Source organism: Meriones unguiculatus, chromosome 11 (assembly GCF_030254825.1).
Source record: "Meriones unguiculatus strain TT.TT164.6M chromosome 11, Bangor_MerUng_6.1, whole genome shotgun sequence".
Lineage (NCBI taxonomy): Eukaryota > Metazoa > Chordata > Mammalia > Rodentia > Muridae > Meriones > Meriones unguiculatus.
The window spans coordinates 86,379,401-86,399,642 of NC_083359.1; the positions used below are offsets into that span (position 1 = coordinate 86,379,401).

General features: G+C 36.9%; 1 protein-coding gene across 2 annotated transcripts in view; it reads right to left on the bottom strand.

The window, feature by feature from the left end:
- Dcaf6 (DDB1 and CUL4 associated factor 6) overlaps positions 1–20,242 on the bottom strand; it is a 99,782-nt gene that overhangs the window by 38,468 nt on the left and 41,072 nt on the right. The gene's annotated exons all lie outside the window — the stretch shown is intronic.

Sequence of the window (20,242 nt, forward strand, 5' to 3'; positions counted from 1 at the left end):
ACTGCATTCAAATAATCTTGGGAATACGCAAACCTTTTAGAATTATTATTTTCTTCTAACATAAATATGTTTAGTAGCATGCTTTTCTGCTGCTAGGTGTTCATAAATGCTTATAACTCCCAGTACAGAAATATTTCCAAATATTAACACAGTAATCATCAGAATAGCAAATAACAAGTCACTGTTCCAAATGTTCAAATATTCTACTCCATGTTTCTATGAAACATTTAAAAAGGCATTACCACAAATTAAAAACCAGAATACAAGGTCTACTACTAAAAGCAGCATGGTAAGTCAACAACACTTAAAATACTTAAAATTGTATTCTTGTAAAGGTAGAAATTAATGTGAACTGTTGCTCTCCTTGTGGAGCTCCTGCTCCCTCCAGATCTTTCTATCTCCCTCTTCTTCCATAAAACTGCCTGCACTCTGCCCAAAGTTTGGCTATGAGTCTCAGCATCTGCTTCAATACCCTGGGTAGAGTCTTTCAGAGGTCCTCTGTGGAAGGCTCCTGTCCTATTCCTTGTCTTCTCCTACTTCCAATGTCTATCCTGTTTGCCCTTTTGAATGAGGTTACAGCCACTTCCCTAGGGTCCTCCTTGTTTAGCTTCTTTAGGACTACAGATTTTAGTATGTTTATCCTATATTATATGGCTAATATCAACTTATAAATGAGTACATATCATGTGTGTCTTTCTGCTTCTGGGTTACCTCACTCACGATGATCTTTTCTAGTTCTATCCATTTGCATGCTAATTTTATGATTTAATAGCTTAGTAGTATTTCACTGTGTAAATGTGTCACAGTTTCTTTATCCATTCTTTGGTTTAAGGACATCTGGGTTGTTTCCAGATTCTGGTTATCATGAATAAAGCTGCTATGAACATAGTTGAGCAAACGTCCTTGTTGTATGGTTGGGCATCTTTCAGGTATATATGCACAGGAGTTGTATAGGTGGATCTTGAGGTAGCACTATTCCTATAGAGACTGATGTACCAACCAAGAACCATGCATAAAGAGACCCCTGCTTGGATATAGCTAATAGGCAGCTGTCTCCATTTGGGTTCCTAGTAAGGGGCGCAGGGGCTGTCTCTGATATGGACTCTATTGATCACTTCCCCCTAAGCAGCCCTGATGAGACTTGATAGGAAGGCTCCCCCTTTCAGTGGACTAGGGGAAGGGAATAGGGGGAAAGAGGGAGGGTGGGTGGGATTGGGAGAAGACAAGGGAGGGAGATACTATTGGGATGCAAAGTGAAAAAAATTTAAAATGCAAATTTAAATTAAAAAAAAAAGAAAGAAATGTTAAGCAATAGTTCATTCAGTACTAAGCTCTGTGTATATCGTAGTCATTTACTCTATTTCTCCCAAATTTTCAGTTTGGTATTAATTAAATCCTTCAGTCCTTTAACACCAGAACTTTTTCAATTGCAGAAAAAACAAAAGAAGTAACTGGGCACAGTGGCCCACGTCTGTAATCCCAAGACTCTGGGAGGCAAAGGCATAGAGATCACTGTGAGTTCAAGGCCAGTGTGGTCTACAAAGTAAGTGCAGGAAAGCCAAGGCTACACAGAGAAATCCTGTCTCGGAAAAAAAACAAAAACAAAAACAAAAACCAAAAACAACTAACCCAACCAACCAACAAAACCAGAAACCCAAAAAATTATAATCTAACATATCAAAGACTTCTTCAGCTGTATTTCTTGGGTTTGAATGGCTTTTTACTCTCTAATGTGTAATTCTGAGCAATTTATTTTAATTGTCTGGTCTCATTTCTACGTCTATAAAAAGGGATGCAGTATTCTTTTGAAGATTTAATGAGATGATCCCTGTAAGCTACCTACATATAGAAAAGTCAGTTCATGCAATCACTACCTCCCTGCTTTTCAGAGATATGGTCTTGACTGAAAAAGAATGATGCAAGATTTTCCTCAAACTATGGGGTATGTACTCATTTAACTACAGATTAAAATCCTAAGATTCACTACTGTTTTCTTTAGGACTCTTAACAATTAAGGTAATTTACAAAGTCTTGTAGAATTAAGTATCATGTCTGATTTATTAATTATGTACACAGGCTAAAACATGAACCAGTGCATCCATCTCAGATGGATCAGAGCACTGCGGAGAAGCAGGTAGTAAATAGAGCCTGCTTGCACAGGATAGGGTAAATGCTGATTTTTTCCAATATGGCTCAGTTTTGAAAAGCCTTTTTTCAAAAATAATCATCAATGTTTTACACCCTTTTGGGGTATAAAAATTATTTTTTTTTCCAATCGGCAAAACCGTGCCATAAAGTGAAAAAACAGTTCCTACCTGACCCTTTCTAGGCTGGCTCCATGCTCCAGTGGGGCTCTGTGGTGGCTGGGCCAGACCAGTAGTTGTCACTCTGAGCAGGAGCCAGCAACCCATGACTTCAGGGGACCTGAAATGGAAAAAAAAGACCTGGGCTTTAAATCAGCCATATAATGAATGCCTTTGTTGCAGCTATTCAGGGCATTCTTTTAATAAGTGTACAAACAGCTCATTCAGAATCCTCAAGGTTGTCTACCTTAAATAGTCTTGGTTTGAACACATTGTGAAGAAGTAAAATAGACCATAAATAGGATGGTATTCTCTCACAAGTATTAAGAACTATATATTTATTTATCCCATCTATATGCATCTTTGTTAAATGGGATAGGTACACTACCTAAATATATATTACAAATAAGATGGTACTTTGTCACAAGCATTGAGAAATAATATATATATATTCTCTCTCTCTCTCTCTCTCTCTCTCTCTCTCTCTCTCTCTCTCTCTCATTACCTATCCTATGCCATCTGTCAAGGGGGGTAGACTACGCTACCTAAACAAACTGGTAACTGGTAACAAACTGGTATCCAGACAATAGCGAAATGAATTGTCATGTAGTCATAACGTAAGGGACAAGAATTAAACTAGCCTCAGACACAGATAATGATGAGATGAAGTAAAAAAATAAATAAATAAAATAAAATAAGCTTTTTATAGTAAAAATAAAAAAAATTTTTAAAGTGCCTCTAAACCTGAAAGAGTTTGATTCACAGGAACCATACAATGGAACAGATTCCTTGCAAGTTTTCCTCTGACCTACATACATATGCTATAGCAGACCCCTGAGCCCCCAGACAAATAAATACAATTTTTAAAAACTTATTAAGCTGGGTATTGGTAGCACATACTTATAATCTCAGCATTCAGAAGGTTAAGGCTTGGACAGAAAATTCAAGGCCAGCCTGAGCTAGGCAGCAAAAACACGTTTCAAACAAACCACAAAACCAAACTGCATGACTCTAATTCTAGCACTCAGGAACACGAGACAAGAGATCATAAGTTTAAGAAGACCTGAGGGTGTATAGTGAGATCCTGCCTCACAATACTGTCAACAACAAAATCACTGATTTATTATAAGTTATGTTGCATTTCCTAAAAAAAAATGAGTTTTAATATAATCCCTAAATGATTTATGGTACATTTCCTAACTTACAGAAAACATGTACTTCAAAAAAACTAAATAGGAGGCTGGAGAGAAAGCTCTTGCAGAGGCCTGAGGTTGAGTTCTCAGCACCTATATGATAGTTCATAACCCTCTATAGTTCCAGGGGTTCTACAGTACTCTTCTGGCTTCCAATGGCACTGTGTGCATATTGTATGCATATAGGCAGGCAAAATACTCATGCATATAAAAATACACCTTTCAAAAGCTCAAACAAAAATATCTTAAATATATTCTAAAACTGAAAACTGCATTTTTAAAATTAGTTCTGAAGGATTATCATTTATAGTTGTCAAAACTTTTTTAGGAGATAAAGAGATGATGGCTCAGCAGTTAAGAAGAAGGCCCAAGTTTTGTTTCCATCACCCATGTTGGGTGGCTCACAACCACCTCAAATTCCAGTTCCACGGAGGAATCTGACACATCAGGCCTGCCAAGCACCTGCACACATGTGCACATACCTGCACACAGACACAAACATATACATACTAAAAAATAATAAAAATACATCTTGAGAAAACCCTTTTTCTTTTAGAGTAAGTTGGTCTATATTTTATTTCAGAGCTGAGGAGTTATGGGTTAGCATGAAGAACAAGCTAAATCATAGCAGCTTTTTATTTGTGCAGTTGTTTCTCTCCCCCCTGGCCCGTCTATACAGCTTCTGCTAGACCGTTCAACCACTGTCAGATCCCACATGCACTTACAGAACTTCCATGTAAAACTCTGATGAAAGACATAGAGCTGCACTATCCCACCTTCAATACAAGGGAAAACCATGATTTAAACGTGTCGCAACTCTTGTTTTGTTGTGGCGCTGCAGGATCAAACCCAGGGCCTCGGGCATGCTGAGCAACTGTTCTACCGCTAAGTCATATAAAAGAATTAGACAACAGTTCAAAAATGAGGTTGACATTATTTGGTGTTTCAGAATAATGCAAGAAATACTGCTGGAGTGGTGGCACATACCCTGAATTCTTAGTTGGAAGGCAGAGGCAAGTGGATCTCTGAGCTCAAGGCTAGCCTGGTCTACACAATTAGTTCTACAATAGCCAAGGCTAAACAGAGAAACCTTGCCTCAAAAACAAACAAACAAACAAACACAAAAAAAAAAAAGAAAGGAAGGAAGGAAGGAAGGAAGGAAGGAAGGAAGGAAGGAAGGAAGGAAGGAAGGAAATATCGACAAATGGATATATTCCACTTTCATTACTGGTAAGTACAGTCTGGCTCCTTCCCATCTGATCCTACTAAAACTAAATTATTATTTCTGCAAAGTGAGTTGTTATTAACTTTCATATAGAAACTAGATATTGTTGATTCATTCTATACTTAGCCTTTCACAGAATTCTCCTGAGTCCTATGTTTTGAAAAGAGAAAAAAATATCTGTCAGACAATGGAAAAATTCAGAAACTTTATACACTTTTACAATTTCTTCATTCTAAACCATGTATCTTTTGAATATCTTATAGCTAAGAAATTTAAATAATGGGGCTGGAAAGATGGCTCAACAGTTAAAGAGCACTGTTTGCTCTTCCAAAGGTCCTGCATTCAATTCCCAGCAACCACATGCTTGCTCATCACCATCTATAATGAGATCTAGTGCCTTTTTCACATACATGCAGGTGAAATACTATGTAAATAATAAATAAATCTTAAAGAAATTTAAATAAGTGGAAAGACAATGGAAGTACCTTTTGTTGGTTGTATCATAACTTATTTTAAATAGATGGTACTTGTTTAAGTATGGGCACACATACCATAGCGCACAGAAGGTCAGAGGAAAATTTTCAGGAGTCAGCTTTTCCTTTCTACAGTGGGGTCTAGGAATTAAACCCAGGTTATCAGGCTTTTGTGGCCAGCTCCTTTACCCACTGGCCCCTCTACCTTCTTTACCTGCTAGCCCCTCATAATTTATTGATAGGCAAAACACATCATAAAAAATATACCTCTCATATATAAGAAACTAACAGACTAAAATAAAATATACTAATTTTGGTACCTTTGTCAAAACAGAACAAGCCTTGGGTTTATGACTTTTATAAGCTTCACGTTGTACTTCACTTTCTGACTCGTGGCTTTGGCCCTCAACATTTTCTGCTCTTCAATAAAGGAAAGCACACTTGATCTGTAATACAGCAGGCATACTGAACCACTCCAGGTTCTTTTCTTTTAGACAATCTGACGAGGACTTAGGTCCCCCAACACAAATGCCTTGAACTTCACCTGGATACAGATCATGTGCACCCCTGCGTGCTTTCCTGACCTTCCCAGTATAGAGGAAAGCAACCATCACTAGGGGTTAGGAGAGCCTCGCACTGCTAGAGGCTGTGTTGTAGCAAAGCTTATGAATGTATGTCAAATGCTGGAAGGACCATTCTGCGTTTCCCTAAGCACTGTCCCCAGAAAACAAAAAGTAAAGCTAATTTTGGTACTTTCTATCCTGATTGTAGTAAAATCTATTATGAGAAAAATGGATCAATTACTGTTAATACAAAACAAAATTGTATGTATAAGAGCTTTTAGAAATCTCTGTTTATCTTAATGTGTATGAGTATTTTATATGCATGTATTTATGTGAACCACATGCATACCTGGTGCCTGCAAAGGCCAGAAGAGGATGTTGAGCCCCCAAAACTGGAGTTATAGACTGCTTTTAGCCACGGTACGGATGCTTGGAATTGAACCTAGATCCTCTGCATGAGCAGCTAGTTTTTAAACCACTGATCTATCTCTCCAGGCCCTATGATAAGGTCTTAATAATTGTTTGTTAATTAAAATTATCTTTTTGCTAAATTTCAAATTTTCCCTTCTATATTTTTATAACATATATATTCTGAAATAATGAATTCTGCATTAAGCCAACTCATCTTTTCCTCATAACCAAAGCTTAACAGACAAAAACAACAACAACAACAACAAACATTAGCTGTCCTTCATGAACAGTTTCTAAGGCTCTTAGTTACTATAACATCTCTAGAACATGTGAGCACAGAGGAGACAAAAGCAGTACTAGCAAATGAACAGCAGGTATACTACAGACTCAGGTTTACTGGTAAGGAGGGAGCAGCTTCATTGGAAGAGTGCTTGCTCATACACACATGAAGGACTGGATTCAGTCTCCAGCACTATAGAAATTGGGTATGGTGGCAGCCTTTTGGGAGCAAACACAGAATCAGAAGTCCAGAGTTATCCTTGGCTACACAGAGAGTTTGAGGACCACCTGAGTAACAGACCATTACCCAAGAATAAAACAAACAAACAAACAAAAAACTGACCAGAGCATCTTACATGAATGCTATGACAAAAACATAAACTACTTCACTTTTAGGTGAGGAGATCACTGTACTGAGTGAAAGCACTGAGGGCTTCAAATATTGGACCATGTGTACAGCCTTAGAGGTCTAACACATTGTTTAATAAGAAAGAAAAGGGAATGTTTCTTTTCTTTTCTTTTCTTTTTTTTTTTTTAGGGAATGTTTCTTAATTTCACAATTACCACCAGCAGGAAATCGGCTTCTGAACTAAATACAATTTAATTAGAATGATACTGAGGGAGGGGAGAATAGCATCCTATTATTTTACAAAACACATGTAATCACTTTACTTATTTTTCTGAGGCAGGGTATCACTGTGTGACACTGGTTTGCCTACAAAGTACTACGTGGACTAGGCTGGCCTTTAACTTAGAAAGATCCCCTTGCCTCTGCATCCTGAGTGTTGGGTTTAAAGGTGTGCACCACACACCTGGCACAATTGTAAATTTTTCACTAAAAACAAAACAAAACAAAAACCTGCTTCAATTTTCAAATTTTTGGAACTTCATATGAAAGGCTATAAGCCTCAACTTACTTTTCTAACACTCCCAATGTACACTTTCATCCTCATATAGTTTTGCTTTCTACCAAAATTCACTTTAATACTTGACCTGTTACTGATAAATTTTGGTATCTTGAAAATATCTATGTCTATATAGTGCTGGCAAGATGGCCCAGCAGCTGAAAGTGACTGCCTCCAAGCCTAGCACTCTTAGTTCAGCCCTCAGAATCTACACAGTGGAAAGACAGAACTGATGCTCACATATATCAGGACTTTTATTTTCCTTTTTATTGGTTTCTGTGTCTCATGATTTCTTTTTTGCTTTAAAAACATTTTGGGCTATCATACTGTATATAGCACAAATTTATAGTAAATTATTAATTATTTCCTTGTTAATTATTAGTTTTAAGTATATGAAAAGATCTACACAGCAAAAAAACCAAAGGCATTTTTACCGGACTTTCTTTCTATTAATATCGCATGGAACAGTAGCAAATCAAGTCCCAAATTTGTTCTAAAGACATTATATTAAAAAGGCTCAAATTTATTATATGTTATCACAACATTATGGTTACCATTGCCAGAACAGATATTTTTGAAATAAAAGTTGACAAAGTCTACCCATAAACAGTACAAATTCTACCCATAAACAGATTAATTCCAAGTAATTAAATCAGAGTTTTCAAAGTAATTAACACCCAAACTAATTACTCTTTCGGGTGAGCAAAGCAAAATATATTAAGTATTGTAAGTTCATTAATATAAGAACGTAGACACATTCTTCTTCTTTGATGAACATTTTAATACCTACTGTATTACCTATACAATAAGATATATAGTACCTTGCTATATCTTTTATTATTCTCAAGGGATAGTAATAGAATTGGAGTGTTAACAATTCAAGTGGCACTGCTACTGACTGCTACTGTATATAGTATCAGAATCTGACAGCATAAGAACAGAAAACAGACCATAAAGTACTTTTGCTGCCCTACATATAAAAATTGATTTTAGCAGTGATAAGTAAGAAAATACTAAAAAACAAAAAATCAAGTAATAACAGAAGGAAATGATTGATTGTGCATGCTAATATGGCCAAATAATTACTAAGTCTATATAAAAATATTGGTTAACTACATACACACCCAAACAAAAAAGAGCCAGGAGTCTATAAGCATAGGTTCATTTTGGCACACAGGAAATTTCTACAAAAAGCTCAAAGCAGGCATGAAATCCAGTGGGTTTATTAGAAAGTAGTTCAACAGCTTTAAAAGTAATAAAGATCTTCCCCCTTACAAATAGTTTTCCAGCAAAATAAAGACTTGTTGTATATTCATATCTCGGGGAAAATGTTCCCATCAATTTTCCCTGCTAGCAGCAGATACTGAACACCACTATATTTGCCAGGAAGAAAAGGAAAAGCTTCAAGCACATTAGCTCCCCAGCTGAATGGGAGGAGAGACACTGGACTACACATAGCAGTGTTAGAAAGCAACTGGAGAAACTGCTTAAGCACACTTGACATCAATAACCTGAAGCTCGAGGGTCCCGTGAAGAGCCCTCGTGAGGAGACTGCTCGGAAGTGGAAGGCTGATGCTGGGCCTGTGCTAGCTCTTGCTGCCTCTGCTGCTCAGCCTTCTTAAGCCTCAGCTGCTGCAGGCGCTTACGGAGCAAAGCTATCTCAGGCCCCCTTAAAAACTCTGACACAGACAAGAAAAGAAAGAAGAGAGTAACACAAGAAAAAAATAGTATAAAGTTGATTATACACTTAAAAGGGAAATTTTTAAATAAGACATGCCTCAAAGAGGAATACTCAAAACAACTTATTGATAAAAACAGTCATAAATTATAAAACAGACTATATACATACAAGCAAATGTTTCTCTTTAATTACGATGAATTAGACACATAATTTCTACAAATATAAATAATCAAATTAATGAAAATGAGATCCTGCATAAGCAAAACACTATTTAATTTTATGATACTTTATATTATGGTACTAGGGATTGAATATAGGACCTAAACACATATTAGATCACTGCACTACACACTTAGCCCATCAGATTCTAAGTTAAACATTCAATTATTCACCATTTTTCTTCTCTTTGTATAGAAAAGTAACACTGAAGTAATAGCTATAAAAATTAATTTAAATAATCTTAACAAAAATGTAAGTTACTTTACTAATTCAATCAAGTACCAATTAAAATTAAAATTCAATATAATAAATAAATAGTTATATATTTGGAAACATTAGAACTTGTTAAAGTTTTTAAAAATGAAAGTTGTTCATTAAAAAAAGCTCCTTTTAATGTTAGAACTGTCATTTACCTTTTCTATTTTAGTTCAAAAAGATTTATATATCTTCTTAATCTTTCTGAGGATATGACCCAGGTGAAAAGAAAAATTACATAAAATTCTGCAAAGAGGTAGTTATACACTTAGTACATATAAGGCTTCAGGGACAAGAAAACATTTAAGCAAAATAATCCTTACCCCTATGGAGTTTCCATTCTGAGGGAAAACAGACTTCTGTGAATATACACACATTCACAGGTCTATGCATGTCTGTGTCCCCTGGAGGGAACCACTACAATTAAACTAGTACGGAAGGCCTGCAAGGAAGATGAAAGGAACAGTGTACTGTGAACAGTCCTTAGGAAAGTCTTCTAAGGTGCTAGTTAATCACGGGCATCAAAGACATGAGGAAGAACGCTACATGCTATCATGAAGAAGCCTTTCCAGGAGGAGAAATGCGTAAGGGAAATGCTCAGGGGAAACGTGGGAGACCTGGGAGAGAAAGGCAGCATATTTGCTCACGTCCAGACACAGAATAGAGAAGGCCCTGGCATGAGGGAAAGAGGCTGTCGTTTGCTACCATGAAGAAGAAAGAAAGAGCAAGTCATTCTGGAGAGAACTGACGGCTGTCCAAGTGGAGACACTAGCAGAGACTGAGTACAAGAGTCAAGGATTCCTCACAGAAATCTGGAATTTGGATGAAATTCTGTATTTCACTTGTGGTGAAACTTTATGGCTCCTGATGACAGGTAAAAACTGAGCCATGGGGAACTTCAGTGTTTAAGAGGAAAGACAGAAGCCTGGAACAGGGTAGGCACAACTGACTGACCAAAGTATTGTAGATAAAGTGATACAAGTATGTCCATAAGGATGAAACCAGCCAAAGGAAGGAGCAAGCCAGGGTATTTAATGTTCTAAAACACTCCTGAAAAGGATACTGGCAGAGACTAACACCTGGATTTGGTATTGTGTAAGTAAATGAATACACTAATGAAAGCTGTTACTAATATAAGCCAGAACCAGACTACAGCAGGTTGAAAAGTGGGGACCATGAAGTTGAAAAAGAAAGATATACACTCTGCAGAAGTATTGAATGTTAGTAGAGGGGAGAAAGTTAGATGATGGTGAGGAAGAAAAGTCAAAGGAAACTCTGTGTGTGTTACCTGTGGAGAAGAACGTCCATACTGCTAAAATGTTTAATTGAGGAGAAAAAAAAGATTATACCATGACTAGAAGTAGGTGACTGCTGGGTAGGTATTATTGAACACACCAAGGACATGGAGAAAAATTAGTTTTGGAGAGGAATACAAACTGCATCAGAGGCAAAGAATATGGGGAGGATGCTTTCAGTGGCAAATTTCACAATGGACAAACACATAATTCCTCTTAGTAAATTACTTATGCAAATCCATTCGCAGCAAATTACACTTCAGCCTCTCATGCAAATTTTTTTGTTATTTAGGGAACCAAGGATTCTAGAGTAATTAATCCCTTATTAATGTGGCCTCTGATATAAAGAATTGCCTTGAACCAGCTAATTTAGAGTTAATGAACGATTTCTTGTGAATGAGATAACCCAGACCCAGAAACACAGATACTAAGTATGCAGTCACGTGTATGTGGATATTAGCTGTTAAGTCAATGATAAGCAAGCTACAATCAATAGAATTCTAGAGGTTAGGTATATAATATGGAACTAGAAGGTATACATAGATCTCCCGAGGAAAGAAAAATACAACACACAGCTATGGATGAAGAGGAGGATCAAGCAAGGACGGGGAGAGAAGAGGAGAATAAGGGGAAGAATACGGGGAGAGACAACTTAGGGCTACTTAAGTGGTAGTATGGAAAAATAATATAGCAGAAGCTTCCTAAAACATATACATACATATATGAAGACAATCTAAATAAAATTACCAAATAATAGAGGAGACAGAGCCCCTAATACACAAGTCTCAACAAATGAAATTTCCAGTACTGGGATTGGATTATATCTAATTGAGTTGCTGGCCAAAGGGGTTCCATGTGAACCTCCATACAACCCACGCTGTTGCAAAGACTATAGGTTGCTTTCCACAAACTGATGGCAAAGCCCTATGATGAAAAACCTACATAACTCTTTGAACACAGAGAATTCAGGCTGGTGCCTACTTAGAGCCTTCACCCCTACTGGTTAGTGTTCTTGATACTGGAAGGCAGTCTACATGGCACTGAAGGAGAAACATAACACCAACCCAGCTAAAAACTCTTTGATCTACAATGGTGTCCTGCCTGCAAGATATGCTGGTGTAAAGGTGGCACAAAGTTGGTAGGAGTAACCAATCAATATCGGATTTGACATAAGGCCCACTCCACGAGATGGAACCCACACCCATGTTGCTTGGCTGACCAAAAAACCTGAGAGTAGACAGCTCAAGGACCTACAGGAAACCCAACTACTACCATTCTATTAAAGGAATGTAGCAATAAATGACTCCTAATGACATTCTGCTTTACTCCTAGATCAGTGCTGGCTCAGCCATCATCAGAGACATCATCTTCCTGCAGCAGATGGGAACAAATACAGAGAGACCCACAGTCAGACAATATGCAGAAAGTCAACACACCTCAGAATACTTAACCCTAAGTCCTTCGCATGAGAGCTCAGGGCAACCTCTAGAAGGGGAGGCAGAAAGAGCCTAAGAGCCAGAGTGGTAGAGAACACCAAAGAAACACACCTTCTAAAGAAAACAGGACTGACAAACATAGGAACTCCCAGAGACTAAGACATCATGCACAGGGCCTGCATTGGTCTACCCCAGGGCTGAAAGGAGAACAGGGCACATGCCTCATCCCCACCCCTGAAGCTATCTCCAATTGATAATTGCAAATGAAAACTTAGTTTTCCTCAAGGGAGTCTCACTGGGAAAACAAACTACTCTTAAGAGTAGGCTGCATGCCCAGCTGTAGATGGCCAACAGAAAATGAAGTCAGTGACATCTTTGCAGTTTCTCTCATAATGTTGGTGTCAGGACTTTTTCTTTTCCTTCTTTCTTTTTTTTTATTTTTTTATTTTTATCTTTGTTTCTATTTTTTACCCTATAGTTCCTTTGTTTTATATATTATGGCTACCAATTTTGCATTTTTATGGGATTACTGAGTGTGTGAACAAGTGGGTTTTGTGCCTATATTCCCTGTGCCTTTTCTTGGGTTCTTTTCCTTTAGTTTGTTTGTTTTATACTATTTCAATTTGCTTATTTTTGTTTTTTATTATATTTTACTATTATCTCTTAGATGCTTGTTTGTTTTCTAACAAAAAGGGGGTAGATCTGGATGGGAGGGGAGGTAGAGAAAAACTAGAAGCGATAGACTAAGGAGAACCAAAATCAGGATGTATTGTATGAAAAACCAAACAAACAAAAACCCCACTTTCAATAAAAGTAAAAGAGTTAGTGAGCAATCTAAGTATCATCGATAACCTTCCCGTTAGTTCTTCCTAGAAAACCTACTGGAATCAAGGAGGATATGATGAACTGACAAACACTGTTAAACAATGGCTTTTAAAACACCCCATATTTTAGTACCCTATATTTTAGTCAATATAATAGTAATGCTTTCAACACCATTAAATATGATTATATAGTCATAAGGTTTGTCATTTACACTAAAAAGAACGCTAACATAGTCAGAGTACATAGTGGTCAAAGAAGAGGGAGAAACAAGGGTAAAGGGTAAGAAGGAGGAGGAAGAGAGGGAAGAGAAAGAGACTGAGGTCTGGAGCCATTTGGTGATATGGAAAACAGTAGCAGATGTAGGTAAATGCATTAATGTTCTACGACCCAGGACAGCAAGGTTTAGTTATCTTGATCTTATGTACTCCATTTGGTGAAGGGTATTTAAAGAATAATCTGTCAAATTTTAAGTAAGGTTGTTTTTCCCATCTTAGATTAATTTACAAGGGGAAAAAAAGTCATCCCAAGGCTAAGTAATATTGCATTAAAAGGAGGACAGGAACTCCACAAGGAGAGCAACAGAACCAAAAAATCTGAGCACAGGGGTCTTTCCTGAGACTGATATTCCAACCAAGGACTATGCATGGAGATAACCTAAGACCCCTACACAGATGTAGCCCATGGCAGTTCAGTATCCAAGTGGGTTCTATTGTAATAGGAACAGGGACCGTCTCTGACATGAACTGATTAGCCTGCTCTTTAATTACCTCCCCCTGAAGGGGAAGCATCATTACCAGGCCACAGAAGAAAACACAGCCACTCCTGATGAGACCTAATTGAGTAGGATCAGAAGGAAGGAAAAGAAGTCCTCCCCTATCAGTGGACTTGGGAAGGGGCATGCATGCAGAGGGTGGAGGAAGGGAGGGATTGGGATGGGAGGAGGGAGAGAACCACAGGGGGGGATACAAAGTGAGTAAAGTGTAATTAATAAAGAAAAAAAATTGTCAACAGATAATTTGCTTCATCTGATGATTAAGCAAACAGTTCCACTTACCAGCTTAGAATATTACAGCAGAACTATACAGACTCATATTATATCCTATTAAAAATATGTAACTATATATAATTTATAAATGCAAATAAATGTTTGGAGAATTAGTTTTTCTTAACATAAAACTAAATTAAAAGGTAATACAATAAATATTTTGGTTTAAATGTTTACAAGCAAACAGTCAGCAAACCCCTGAGCACTACTATAGGAAATCTCATGTGCAAAACTGCTAAATCTATTCTCATTTCCTTCTCAAAGGTTCCTTGCTATTCTCCCTAACTGGATTAACTTCATTAAGACAGAAGAAAAAGAGAAACACTGACAGTTGAGCCAAGAAAGGGCTACCTGGTTCTCACTTCACCCCACACCTTCAGGTCGTCCTGAACAATGGATTATGTTCCTTTCTAATTCAGGGGAATTTTATTTGTTGGCTCTCAGTTTTTCTTCCAATTCCAACTTACTTCCTGTCTTGGGTCTGGCATGATCCTATTTCAAGGAGCTACCATATAACTATTAGTCAGGCTTTGAAGTTTTTGCCTTACTGTAACCGTATAGCTCAGTAACTTGGCAGTGAGGTTTCTATAGAGCTAAATATAGTGTGATGATTATACAGTATGAAAATTGTGAATTTAAGCAGTTATTTATAAGTAAGAACTCACAGACTTTGCTAGCCACTTATCTTCTGATAATGGAATTCATGCAGTCTGAGTGATCTCTTTAACTGGAAGTGACTCCAGTCTCAAGAGAATCTCCGCTCCAAACTGAATTTTGTATGCATTGAAATCACCATTTAATCCAAGATTACTACATTCTCTAATCATAGTTTTAAAGGGGTTCTGAGTGAAGAAAAATAACCAAAGGAAGAAAGGAAGAAAAACAAACTGCCAACACTCTCTTGCCCCAAGCTTTCTAACATGGAAAATATTTACGAATGATGCAGAAAATGCAAACATACCCAAGTCTAGCCAAGGAAACGTCCAGCTTCAGCAAAGTTATCTTGGCAAAGAGGAGACATCCAAGCATCACCGAGAGAGACTGTAATGTTCTGTACTTAGGCTGGAATACTTAAATTTTAAACTGATAAGCAGTTTCCTCAATTTGGCACACAGATATATTTTTTAAAAAATGGCACACAGATGTATTTGGCAAACATGTATTTTTTTAAATATGTAATTTTATAAACACATTTTTTAAAAAGTCTTGATAAATGATCCATAGAAGAATGTGTAGAGAATCACAATGTCTGAGCTACAAACACAAGAAATGGTTTCAAGGATTCTGATATAGCAATTAAAATAAAATTCAAGAATGTATGGGATGAAGAAGCACCAACATAAGGAAAGGTTCACAAAATTCCACTTGAGTCTTCCATGTACTTCTAATTCTGCTCTGAAAAACAAAGCCCACTTCAGTGTGCTCCAGAGACACTGTCCCCACCATGGATCTCGAATCACTGTGTCTCTTGTGCCTCATCTGAATTTTTTTTTTCTCCCTCATCTGATTTTTATCCAGCCAGGTTCTAGCTATCCTGGTTTATTCATTTATCTTTATAACAAGAATTTAGAAACAATTCTATAAGCTATCTTAAAATATTTTTATAACAAGGCAAAAAAAATATCTATTTAGCCTTATACGGCCTAGAACTGTAGAGCAAAAACATGGACCCCAAATGATAGGACTGGTAAACTAAACACAGACTGTGTCCTACATGTGGTTAACTGTGGAGATCTTGTTGGGTAGTGGAGAATGGCTATCATTTCAGCACTTGGGAGCAAATGCAGGAGAATCCAGAGTTCAAAGCTAGCCAGGGTATGAGATATTAGCTCAAAAGACTCCCCTCAAAGAGAATAGCTTATCAGACATACCGAAAGCTAATAGTCAGGGAGAGTGGGCTACACAGGTAATCGCAGCACTCCAGAAGCTCACACAGGAGGATTCAACTCAAAGTGTAAGGACCTCTTTCCTTAAAAAAAACAGCTAATGAAGTAGGGTTAAAATTCTAAAGACTAAAATATAAACATATGCCACCTTAAAAACAACTTCATGTTTTATAATATTCTTACTGCATTCTTAGAGACTGACTGTTGGTGGGGGTGAGGTGGGGTTAGACATTCTTATTACAGACTCAATAGGCAATGAATGTCCTATCTTTTTGAAAACAGCCTAGTAAAAAGAAGTCACAAACGAATTAATCAAAATGAAAAAAAGTCTTTGTGTTTAATAGGTACTTTTATAAAGCAAACAAGGTTTTATTTAAAAAATGCAACTTTTTAGGGAAAGTGGAAAAGAAAGGGGAGTCTAAGATAATTATGGGGCCACTTGGGAAGTATTTAAGCTGAAGAACATCTTCCTAATTAAAAAATTAAAAAAAAAATCAGTACTTAAGAGTTAAAAACAGGGCGGGAGAGATGGCTCAGAGGTTAAGAGCACTGGCTGCTCTTCCAAAGGTCCTGAGTTCAATTCCTAGCAACTACATGGTGGCTCACAACCATCTATAATGAGATCTAGTGCTCTCTTCTGGCATGCAGGTATACATGTAGGCAGAACACTATGTACATAATAAAATAAATAAATCTTTAAAAAAAAGAGTTAAAAAACAAAGAAAGTGGCAAAAAGTTTGGCACAGTAAAGGACTAAGAGGAGATCAGTACTCCTAGAACAAGATGATGATCTGGGGATAGAGTGAGAGGCAGCTAGAGCTTTACGAAAGCCAGGTCGTCTAAGTTCTCAGAGGTCTACAGCAAGGAGTTTCAAGTATTATCTTTTGTGGCTCTACTTCTACTTAAAATTAACTTTCACAGAGTGGTATAAACAGCCAAATTGTCGAATAAACACCAATTGTAAATGCTTACTGTGGCCTCTTTATGAAGAATAACTTATAAGGGAACAAGAATAGGTGCATGGATATCAACTATGAAATCGGAATGACAGAAAATGGAACGAGGTAGAACGTAATTTAGATACAGTAGCATAGCAATAAGACTGGTTGATGAATTGAGTATGAGATAAAATAAAAATCAAAGAACATATTTTGTATTTTGTATCATGGGTTATTAAAATTAAGGCATAAAAGGACTAAAGTACAGGCTGGTGAGATGGCTCAGTAGGTTTGGGCATTTTCTGCCAAGTGTGACAACTTCTGGGACCTACGTAGTGGAAAAAGAGAACAGACTTATGACAGTCGTCCTCGGGCCTACACCCCACCCCCGACCCCACCCACACATCAAAGTTTTTGAAAAGCTTAAAAGAAAAGGACTAAGGTGAAACAAAGGGATGGGAAGGACTGGAGGTTGCATTATATTTTACTTTGAGCATATTATTAAATTTAAAATCATTGAAAACAACCAAGATGGAGTCACAAATAATAATTAGCAAAATAGTATGAAACTTGGGCTGTAAGATAAGACTTAAATGTACCTTTGGGAGTCACATTGGAGAAAAATCCAGATAGATAAAGTTTATGTAGAAAAGACAAGAGAGTCTCCTAAGAGATTCAACCACAATACTCGATCAAAAGAAGATAGAACAAGAAAAACTAAAAATGACTACTAGAAACTAAGCCATGATGGGTAAGAACAAACAGGCAAGTATGGCATAAATGCCAACAAAGGGAAGAAGGGAAAAAATATGTGAAATGCAATTGAGTCCACGAATCTACTGAGGTACTAATATTCTCATGATTGGCAAGATGGCACTCACTGGTAACTTTGACAAAAATTTCTACAGGAAAAGGAGGCAGAAAAGCAAATTTCAGCTGGTTCATGAATAAATGGGGGTGGAGGTGAAAATGGAGTTGTAGAGAACTGAGGAAGAGATGTAGAGCGGCCTTACTTGGAGGAATGTGGACTGATCAAGAGAGGCTTTCTTTCTTTTTTAAGAGGTAACAGTATGTTTGAGGCTAAATGGAAAAATTCAGCAGAAAAGGCAATAATGTAAAAAGTGCGGTCCTTCGGAAGGCACTGGAACAGGAGTGCAGTCTCTGGGAAGCTGGGAAGGCTTGGTTCGAACTGCTCCAGCCAGGTATGCTAAGAAACACATTTCTTCTAGACAAGCAGTATGTGGGTGTTAGCAAGTTGAAATGATCAAGAAAATGAGTGCTTTGCTCTTCACTGTGAAGAAGTTCGCAGCTTATGGAGGGGATTAGGATAAACCAGAGTACTTTAAAAGTCAGCAAGGGCTTAAATAAACATCCTTATAGTTGGACAGCAAAGGCAGCGAAAGACAAACTGCTTGACATGTTCACCAAAATCTGTGGTGCAACTTTCACCATCATCACCAAAAGATTCAGATGCAGACTAACAGAAGGACCCTGAAGGACTTGGGCAAGCTTTCATTCTCACTGTCCTTGTCTTCAACTATTAAAAATGATAAAAGGAAAGGCATGTGATATGAAGAAAAGGAACGAACATTTATAGAGAGAAATCCACAGCAAAGTGGATAAACAGTCATTTCCACTTTCTCTAGATCTACACAAAGCACAACAGAAACCACAGCTCTAAATTGGCATTCCTGCCTACTGCATCCCCACCATGGACATACCAGCCTATTGGGCCATCTGAATTTGGTAAGGACAAAGGATCAGGAAAAGAAAACAGATCAAAGACAGTATGTCCTTACTGTTAAAATGTTAGACTCTAGGATAGCGGAAGGACTATTGTTAAAACAATATAAGCATATATAATTTCAGAAACAGGAAAATACTCTAATCACAGTTTATAAAAGTAAAAGAAAATTCTCAATTTACTAGCTGAAAATATTTCCTTTACTTTGAAATGTTTATGGACAAAGGTACCAAATATATTCAAACAATGATCATACAACCATCACAAAAATATTCTTTATTGCTTAGTATATCAGTAAAAGAAGTTTTTTTAGTATATCACTAAAAGAAGTTGAGCAGTTTAAATTGAGTGAAAATGCATGACATAGCTGTGAAAAAGTTTTTAAAAAGCTCCACAAATATTTAACTCACAAATGTGTTTAAGAAACAACTGGGACTAGTTATGCCTAGTACAATTTAAACTGGCTACAGCGTCTTTTCACTAAGTTTCCTGATTACTTCACAATTGCTTAAAGTCTTTCAGAATATTGCAAGAACACTATTTCTTTAAAAATTCTTATCTTGAGGCTTCTTCAGTGATGGCTCTACAGTCAAGAGCACTTATTCCCCCTACAGAGGACATGAATTCAGTTCCTAGCATCTACTTGGGGGCTCACAGGTGGTCTGACTCTAGTTCCAGGGAAGCTGACGCCCTCTTCTGGCTCCCTTAGGCACAAAGGTAGTGCACATACGTAAGTGCAGGCAAAACACACATGTAAAATCAAAATAAGCATTTTTAAAATTTTTCTTATCTTTACTGACTTCACTTGTTTTGATGTACTTGTAACTTCTCTGGTTCTGTTTCTCAAACCATTCAATATATTTTATTCTCCCTCAAGCTGAAATGATTTGAGAACTATGAAAACGCTGACTTTCTAGCTCATCTTTAGCTTACTGTTTTGATAAACTGTATATAGCATTAACAGTTATACAGCTGAACCTGACTTCTATTCCCATAGAATGTGATTATTAGTTACCAAAAATGAGAGACAGTGATAAAACAGTACTTAAAACATCCACTGTCTGCAATCTAGCATCAGTGACCGTTTGGAGGCAGAGCTAGGAAACCATCTGAGGTCATAGTTTAGGTAGCAGCTATATTCCTAGCTACAGTCCTTGCTAATATTTTTGTTCTGTATCAAGTAAAATCCCTCCTTAAAAAAACTTAGAAGTAATAAATATATCATTTATTATATTTACAAGTATACAGTTAAAATTTCAAGTAGATCATATATATTTACTAAAATCATTGTAAATAATAGTATATTCCACAGTTGGGGAAGAAAAAAAAAACGAGAAGTTACTATATTGAGAAAAAGATGTTATGTTAAGAGAATTTAGAAACTGATATGAATTGTCATAATAATAAAGAATTGGTAAGATAATTATTTTTCATATATAAAATAGCAAAATAATTCTTCTGGTAAAGCATACTATGCTTTTGAGAAGGGACCACTGCAGATTCACTACTCTGAATATTTTCAAAGTATTTAATAATCTGAGGAAAATTTGAAAATATAAATGCAAT